The sequence below is a fragment of the Rhinopithecus bieti genome, unplaced genomic scaffold, assembly GCF_001698545.2.
Source record: "Rhinopithecus bieti isolate Rb0 unplaced genomic scaffold, ASM169854v2 scaffold_70516, whole genome shotgun sequence".
In the NCBI taxonomy this organism is placed as follows: Eukaryota; Metazoa; Chordata; class Mammalia; order Primates; family Cercopithecidae; genus Rhinopithecus; species Rhinopithecus bieti.
In genome coordinates, this window is record NW_016826783.1 from 650,363 (window position 1) to 660,097 (window position 9,735).

At 30.7% G+C, this 9,735-nt stretch overlaps 1 pseudogene across 1 annotated transcript in view; it reads right to left on the minus strand.

Moving 5' to 3' along the window:
* Positions 1 to 6,310: 6,310 nt before the first annotated feature.
* LOC108523086 (protein unc-13 homolog C-like) overlaps positions 6,311 to 9,735 on the minus strand; it is a 261,211-nt pseudogene continuing 257,786 nt past the window's right edge. Inside the window, exon 16 of the transcript XR_001883691.1 lies at positions 6,311 to 6,448. The product of XR_001883691.1 is annotated as a protein unc-13 homolog C-like (transcript). The remainder of the gene's footprint in view (positions 6,449 to 9,735) is intronic.

Here is a 9,735-nt window from a genome sequence, read left to right on the forward strand (position 1 = left end):
AAACTAAAAGAAATTACATATTATAGTACAATGCATGCAAACAAATGAGATAACAGAATGGATGAAACATATTTCTGCTTATGTTTCAGTATGCATAACAAAAACAAAGTAATATGAAGTCACAATAGTTTTAGTAAAATGAGTAAAATTTTCTGAATATTTAGAAATAATTAAGATTTCTTACTTTTAGGTATATATAGCTAAACTTCTCTAAATTATGTATTTAATTGATATCAATCTAAAGGATTTCCATATATATGTATACAACTCTCTGTTGCATATAATGCTTGAAAGTCACACAGATAACCAAATCTCTGTATATCAAAATATAAGTCACTGTGAACTTCTTTAAATTGATACTTCCTCCTGTATTTCTTATCTCCAATAATGATGCCCCTATAAATATAACATTTCCATTGTCTCTGCTTCCTTAACACTCTACTCAATGCATTTAGTCATAAAGATCTTTTGATTTATTTCACAAATCTGACCTTAACTCTCCACCATCTTACACAAGGCTTTCATATCTTCTCACTGGATTACTGCGATAGCCATTTAACATTTATCTTCACTAACAGAAGAAAGACAATAATAAAATAACGAGAAAAAAATTAATTTAAAACAGAAAACAAAACACTGACTAAAATCAAAAACTGTTTTTTAAGACCAGTAAAATTTATAAATGTTCAGCGAGTTGGACAGAACAAAAGAGAGAAGACACAAAATATAAATATTAAGGATGAGAGATAGGAAAAATCAGTTCAGATTTAACAGACATAAAAAGGATAATAATAGACTTGCATAAACAACTACATGATGGAGAAATTTCACTACTTAGATTAAATGGAAAATTTCCTTGAATATACAAACTACAAAAATCTAAACTGAACAAATAGGTAAACTAAACAGCCCTATATCTAATGAAGAATTAACATTTTAGTTTAAAACCTCCTACAATAAAACTCCAAGCCCAGATGATTTTCCAGTAAGTTCTATCAAAACTCAGAAAAGAAAATGTCAAATTGTATAAAACTCTTTTGGCAAATCATACTGGAGGAAATACTGTCTAACTCATTTTATAAAGCCATCATTGCATTGATATAAAAATCAGATAAAGACACTGTAAGAAAATAAAACCATACAGCAATATTCTCCTAAACACAAATGCAAAAATACTTAACAAAATTTTATGAATAAAATATAATAATATATAGGAAAGATTATACTTCAAGACTATGTGGAGATTGTTCCAGGAATGCAAGGTTGGTTTAAAGTTAAACATTCCTTAGTATAATTCACCATACTGATGGTTGAAAAGCAAAATTGTGTGATTACCCTATTATGAGCAGAAAAGATATTTGACAAAATTCAACACCCTTTCATGATAAAAACTTTCAGAATAATAAGGATGGAACAGAACTTCCTCAACTTGATAAAGAATTATTCATGAAAAACATTTAGTTAACATAATATTCAATGGTAAAAGTCTGTATGCTTTCCCTGTGAGATTAGGAATAAGGCAAGAATGTCTGCTCTTCACTAATTTTAGTCAACATTGTCCTGAAGATTTTAGCTAGAGCAATAAGGCAAGAAAAATAATAAAATGCATCCAAATTGGAAAGATATAAGTAAAACCATCTTTATTTTAGACAAGAATATGATGTATTTAAATAATCATAAGGAATCTACAAAAAAGTAAATTTAGGAAGGCTGAAGATATATAGTTGTGTATCTATGTACTACTAACAAAGAATGGGAAATTGGAATTAAAATACCATTTAAGATAGTAATAAAATATTTAGAAACCAATTAACAAAGAATATGCAACACCTTTTCACTAAAGTAAAAAATTAAATAAGACCTTAATGCATGTACATACCATGTTCATGGATTATAAAATTCTATATTGCTGTTTTCATTTCTCCCCAATAGATTTATATATTTAATGCAATATCAATCAAAAGTCCAGCAGACATTTTTCTTGTAGAAATTGATGAACTGATACAAATTTAAATGGAATTGCAAAGGAGCTAGAAGAGCCAAACAATTTTCAAAAATATAAATGAAGTTGGATAAATTTTACTATAATATTTCAAGATATGTTAGAAAATGATAGTCACGAAGGCGTGCAGTACTGGTGTAATTACGGATATATAGATCAATGGAACAGAATACAAAGAACTTCAGAATTAACCTCTTACATATATAGTCAATTGAGTTTTCACCAAGGTGCCAAAGCAATTCAATGAGGAAAGAATAATTTTCAACAAGTAGAGATAAAAAATAGATAACCATATGAAAATGATCCCAAAGAAAGTTAAACTTGATTATCACACCAGTTAACAAGTAAAAATTAGCTTGAAATGAATTATAGACTTAAATGTAAGATGTCTAGAAGAAAACTATGGTGTTGCAAACTGACTGCAGATTTCAAGGATTTCTAAAATATAAATTTTTAAAAGCTTAAACTATAAAAGAAACTGATCAAACAATTGGACTATTCCATCAAAATTTAAAAAATGTACAATAACTATGTTCTTCAGAAGGCACTAGTAAGATAATGGAAAAGAAAGTTACAAACTAGAAGCATATATTGCAACATTTATTTCTGATGACAGAGCTTTATCTAGTACAGACCTTTACAACTCAACAATAATAAGATAAACATCCTAATTTGGAAATGGGAAAATGATTTTAACAGAAATTTCACCAAAGAAGATATATGAATTTCAAATATGCAGATAAAAATATGGTCAGTATTACTAGGATTCAGAAAGTGCAAATCAAAATCATAGTTAGATCCTATATGCCTATTAGGATAGGTAAAACTAAAAGATTTATCAAACCAATTGTTGGTATAGTACAGCCACTTCGGAAAGCAGTTTGGCAGTTTTAATATTAAATACATACTTACCACATAACTCAAGAGAAATAAAAGAGTATGTCTATAGAAAGACTTGTAAACAAATATTTATAGCAACCTAACCTTGAAAAAATATAAATTTTAACAGATGAATGAACATATTGTGGTATATATGTACAAGAGAATACTACTCAAAAATAAAAAGAAACATACAGTAACATGGGTGAATCTCAAAATAGTTGTAATGAATCAAAGCAGCTGGACAAAAGAATGGAGAGAATCTATGAATACATTTACACATAATGATAACATTTCCAAACTAATTCATAGTACTAGAAAGTAGATCAGGGGTTGCCTGGGGATGGTGGAGGAGTAGATGAATTATAAAAGTGGATGAACTATTGGGGTAATGACTATCTTCATTATTTTGAAAATAGTGATAATTTTGGGGTTAAATACATATGCCAGAACTATTCAAATTATACTGTTGAAGTACATGAAATTTTATTATATTCAATTATACCTCAATAAACCTGTTAGAAAGAGAGAGAAAGAGAAAGAGAGACAGAAACTGAGACCTAAATCTGAAAGTACTCTGCTTAATATTATTTAGTTTTAATGAAATATTGAAATTTCTAAAACATCTAAAATTCATTATAATTTTAAAAATTGAGAAAATATTATTCAAATAAATACTGTATTTCACTAATAAATCAACAACATGGGAACAGACAGAACAGATACTGACTACATGTATAAATTTACTTTAATTTATTAATTCATTCAACAAATATGTATGCCTGAATATATATTAGTCAACAAAATAGAAGTCTTTTCCCTCATGCTTATATTCTACTGTTACTGTAAACTTGTTATCAAATTTGAATAAGCAAAAGCCTACAATGATTTCTCAAACTCATGATAACAATAAGAACTTCACTAAATGATCTGAATCAATAATTATGCATTACATTGAAAGATATTTTAAAATGTCCCATGTTTTAAAATCATTAAATTCACTTGCCTTTGCCTCAAAACAAAACCCAAGCTACTTTTAACATGTCCTTCACATATTGATCTGGCCTTCATTGTTAGTGACCATAAGATACAATAACAGGGATTGTTTATTAATATTGCAGATTTCTGTGTCAATTTCAGGTTTTCTGAATCCATAGATTTGGGATGGGGCTCAAGATCTGCAAATCCAACTAGTAGTCCATGTGATCTTTACCCTAGTGGTCTGCAATTTTTACTTTGTGAAATCCTGCATTAGTTTAAGTAACCAAGGAGATGATTAATGAAGCATAAATGTGACGATACAGTATTCAAACAAAGAAACAGATGCAAATGAAAATCTCACCACATTATATGAATGCAAAATTGGCCACCAGGACCCCATCTCAGTCTCCAGATGAGTTCACTTAAAGCATTTATTAAATTAAATGAGAAATTAAATTGAATGATCTTCAGTATGCAAAAAAAGCTTTACAGTATCCTTAAAATCTGTCCAAACACAATAAAAAATAATGGATTCCAAATAGAGGAAGGCATTTAGTTTTTTCAGGGACAAGTTTTCAAAGGAAAAAAGTGGACTTAAACTCTGACATTAAAACAAAATTAAAACCAAAACCAAAACAATTCTCTCCCCATATGTCATTGCTAATTTTATAACTTAGTAGGCTTAATTTAGTTCATAATTATAAATATATTTTGGCATAAATATTATTTATTTCAGTTCCTTTACTACAGTTACATATAATCAACTAAAATCTTTGTATATATTTTGAGGTACATGACTAAAAATAAATCAAGGATATTTTAATTTCTTCCATGATGTTATAATGTATTTTACTGGTCATATCCTGATTGAAGATACTTGGTAAACATAAGAAATTTCTTTGATTATTAAAGCCAAAGTTTCTTCATAGAACTGAATTTGTGTTTCTCAGCAGATGTTTGTTTTCATCCAGCATCCACTTATAAAATGGCCTATCCCAGTCCAAGGACACAGTCTTGAAACAAGTTGTCAGTCTCCCAATCTTTCAGAAATCTACTCTGTCCTCAAGAAAGGTCCAAAGAGTAAATAAGAAAACAATTCTATTCCACAAAGTTGTCAGAGACCTGAGAAGTACTTCTCAGGACCCATGATGAGATGATGACATGTTATAGATTAAGAGAAGATCTTCTAGTCCTAACAGAAGAGAATAAAAGAGCAAAGTCTGTACAGAGATTGAAACACTAAGGCCTTCGGGAAGAAAAGGTGGATATAAGAATTAGGTTTGGGGAAAAAGGGAGAAGAAAGTGAAAGGGCAAACTTAATGTGATGATGATTGTATTCCAAAAATAGGACCACTTTCTCCACAATTAGGAATTGAGGGACTGTTGAAAATGGGTGGTGAACAGTAAGCAGAAAAGGATGAAGATTGAAATACTTAAATGTATTTCTTCTTTAATTGAAATTTTAATTGGAGTCAACATAAACAATGACCCTAATAGTCTTGACCAGTATAGAGGATAAGAAGACCAAACACATTTATCCGTAGTAAGTCTGAGTCTACTTCACTGTTCTACTTTCCTGTTTGTCTATTTCTGCTATCTTTGCTACCCATAACATTTCAGGTCTAACTAATATTGTCAAGACAATCCTCTTCATTAACCAGATTGCAAGTGCCTAGCTGGTAGTCTGATGTTATATTTGCTTTTATGGTCTTTAATATGTGGGTGTAAAATAAAATCTAAATATGCAATATTAAAGTTGGATTGGATCTTGGAAATCATCTAATAATTACACCTTTATTTTAGTTGGGAGGGAACTGAGACCCAAGGAAATTAGATAATTTGCCTAAGGTCACATAGCTAGTGGTGTTTTGATAAAATGAGGATTTTTACAGTCTCTTCTAGAACAGTCATGAATTTTAATTCATCTATATTGTCTTAGAGGCATGAACTTTAGATTATAATTTGTGAAAATTGATTTGCTTTATTAAATATTTTATTAAATTTGTTAAATCAATATGCATAGCTATTTTGAAAGCAGGTTTTGTGCCAAATGTTTATTATTAAAAGCCACAATGCAATATGTTTAATACTAAGCTCTTCAAAATGATTTTTTTAGTTTGGGGGGAGATGCCACTTTTTTTTCTTTTAGACAATAGAGTATAGTTATGAATTGCATCCGAGCGCAAAAAGTTTCTCAAATTACATTAAAAATCAATCTTAGCGAAAATTATTTTTCTCTAATTCCACAGAATACATTACTCCATGGAGCCTCAAATTAAAATTTATAATATCATTTAATTGATATTTACTGATAAAAGTTGAAAAATACCATTTTCTATAGCTTAATTATGGAAAAGTTTATTATTGTCATCAGAGTATGTTGCACTTAAAATATGTATTATTTTAACTTCAGTGGAATAAAATCCATTCATTTCCAAAACATTGTACTTACTGATTCAGGACAGGTGTGTAGGCAGTTTTATCCTCATCAATAATAGTGACCATCAGTGTAATAAGTTGGGGCCAAAAATCCAAATTCTTGGTGGTTGGTCCCTGATCTTCACGAGGAATGTCCTGTTTCTTACTCTGCTCACAAATTCACGCAACATGCAAAAGAAAGCGTTAAATGGGATGACTTTAGTTAGATGTCACTGTCAAATAGAGTATCAAAGAAAAATGATTATCGAAATGAAACTTTTAGATTACGGGAGTTAAAGCTGTTAAACTCAGGTTTCTTTTCTTCATTGAATGGCATCCCACAGAATAAACTCACAGTGGCCAGGCTTGTATTTCCAATCACATTTTAAATTTTGGTTTAACTTCCATTGCTTTTTTTATTGTTGTTGTTGTTCTGGATTGGAGGTTTTTCCTCCCTCTGATGATTATAGTTCTGACCTTAAGAATTATTATTATAGAAATTATGCCTTTAATGTGGCTTCTTCCAAGGATGAAAATTGAATTTTGTGTGTGCAAAGGTGTGTGTTTGTGTGTGTGTGCAAGTGTGTGTGCATAAAATTTATCTTGTCTAAATATTTTGCTCAAAGTTACAACAGTAGTAAGTATGCAGAACCGACAGCTGCCTGGTTGCAAACTCAGTACTGTTAAATCCCACAATACATATGCAACATTAATGACTTAAACTCTCCCTTCTTACACACAAATGTATCTAGATAACCAAAATTTTGTGTTTGCCTTTTTCTCTTTTTTCCTTTTTTAAAAACATCTTGGAATCTTTCTCAATTTACCACTCTCCTCAAAATCTTCAACTCTCATTCTAGAAAGCAGAATGTGACATAGGATGATCTAGATTTACTTTGAGGTTAACAGAGTACAATAACAATCTTGAATGTTTCACATATGAATTTCATACTCAACATATGCAATTCTTTACATCATATAGATAAGTTAATTTGGTCATTTATTTTGGTGGGTGTTCCTTTAGAGCACTTCTTTTACATTTAGAGATAAATTTTCACTTAAGCGTATGGAAATTTTTGCTAAATCCTTTACAAGCTTATAGGCACAGGATATTTGAACATCAACTTATGGCTCCGGAAACTCAAAGACTCTGGTGTAAAATGAGTATTAGATTTTATTTGGCCCAAACTATTGCCATATCCAATTGCCATGTCTTCTGCTGTGACCAGGTCAGCCACCCTCTCAGTTGAATGGTTGTATACGCATATTTTCGAGTGCAAATCATGATATGTATTCATATTCTGTTGAGTTGTCATTTAATTATTATTCTCACTTAACTTAAAAGACAGCCCTATAGTGAACTCACTTAGTACTAGAGACCTCTATTCTTAGACTATAATGTACTTTTAAGAGCATATATTTCCCTAGGGCACATCCAAGCGTCGTCGATTTACATTTATGTTTGAAATGCAGCAGATGTTAAAACTTGCAGAACTAAATTAAAATAGTAAAAACATTAGTGGCTGACATAAAATACTTCAAATGTCCAGAATGAATTATAAGCAGTCTCCAAAAGATCTTAAGAAGTATGTATATGTGATCCCCGAAAACAACTTGAAAGTTCTTGGCAAGCTTCCTCTTTCAATTCCTGGGTTATGTCATCAACTTTAGGAAGTAATGGGCAATAATGCAGGCTTACAAATATCAAGGTTTGCTGCCTTTTAAGTTAGAACTTTTATTAAAATTTATTTTTATTTTGTGAACAGGATTTTGTTATCACCACAATAATGTAATTATTTGTGCATTATATTAAGCTCAATAGATTTCTAAAGGATTTAGAAATCCAGATAACCTGGTGAGTTGTGAAGGTTATAAATGAAACTACTTCCGATGGCCACAGTGGGGAGATATTTGGTATTAGAACAGTATCATTAATTATCATCATATGTACATAGCCAAACTATATGTCTTACAGGTTTTAAGTAATGTGATTAAATGAAATAAAATTATTATTCATGATATGTGTAACGTCACAGTCACTTCTCATCATTTTGCTAAGAGTGACATGGAAAAGAGGAGAGACAGAAGTAGTTGAAATATGCATTCATTCCCAAATCCCTTACCTGTCGCAAATTGTACTTCCATCACTCTTTTCTATGACACCAGAAGATTACTGATGATGCTATTTTTCACATCATGCTATGTTTGTTGCATTAGAATAAATTAAACTTGATGTTGAATCATTAAGTTTTTACATAGCACACAATACTATCATAAACGAGGCTTACCCTACTTTAATAGCACATTGTAAGAGACTGCATGCTTAAGAGATAAGGTCTAATCTGATGTATTATAAATTTCTTAAGAATTAAGTTTATCTATGTAAAACTTTTTAATATACCCTAGAAATCTAATAGGGCATTTAACCTTATGATTGGAAAATTAAGGTTATGATAGTAGAAATTAAGAAAAGCTTATAATAAGTGTATTCATACTGACTGAAACATTACTATGAATAATGTTATGAAATAACAATTTGTTATATCAAGAAAATATGGTAATTATAAATCATTTAATAATAAATAAAAATATATTCATTAAAATATGACCCAGTAAATCAATCATAATTATAGTGATTATTATAATAGTGACTAAAATTATTTTGTTAATAGATTATTGAAGAAACAGACTTTAAAGAAAATCTGTAAGGGTATAATGGGGAGGTAATTCCTGAAAGTGGAAAGTTGCCAGGTTATAGGATTATCTGAAGAAAGTTCCAATAGTCATGTTTACAAAGGATATTTCATTACAGAAAAGCATATACAGAAAAGCTTTTACAGACAAGCTGATGGGATGTATATTACACTTTCATGATATCAGATAAGAAAATATAAATATATTTCATCAAGAAGAATCAATATATAGAAAGAGCCATTACATGCAAAAGAAAGTATTGAAATAACAAATGATATCTTCAAGCTAGTGGAACTTATACAATCCTTTAAAAACTGTTATAAAATATTTCTGTGGCATTCAATGTATTCATTCAATAAACATGTAACTGTGAAATGCTGCTTCTAAGGAGCTGACAAGACTAGGGTTGGGAGGAGACATTTGGTAGAAAAATGCAAAGACGGGCTGGGCGCAGTGGCTCACGCTTGTAATCCCAGCACTTTGGGAGGCTGAGGTGGGTGGATCACCTGAAGTCAGGAGCTGGAGACCAGCCTAGCCAACATAGGGAAACTCCATCTCTGCTTAAAATGCAGAAACTAGCTGGGCATGGTGGCACGTGCCTGTAGTCCCGGCTACCTGGGAGGCTGAGGCAGGAGAATTGCTGGAACCTGAGAGGTGGCGGTTACAGTGAGCCAGGAGAGCGCCACTGCACTCCAGCCCGGACAACAGAGCAAGATTCCATCACAGAAAAAAAAACAAAAAAAAAAAAAAAAAAAAAAAAA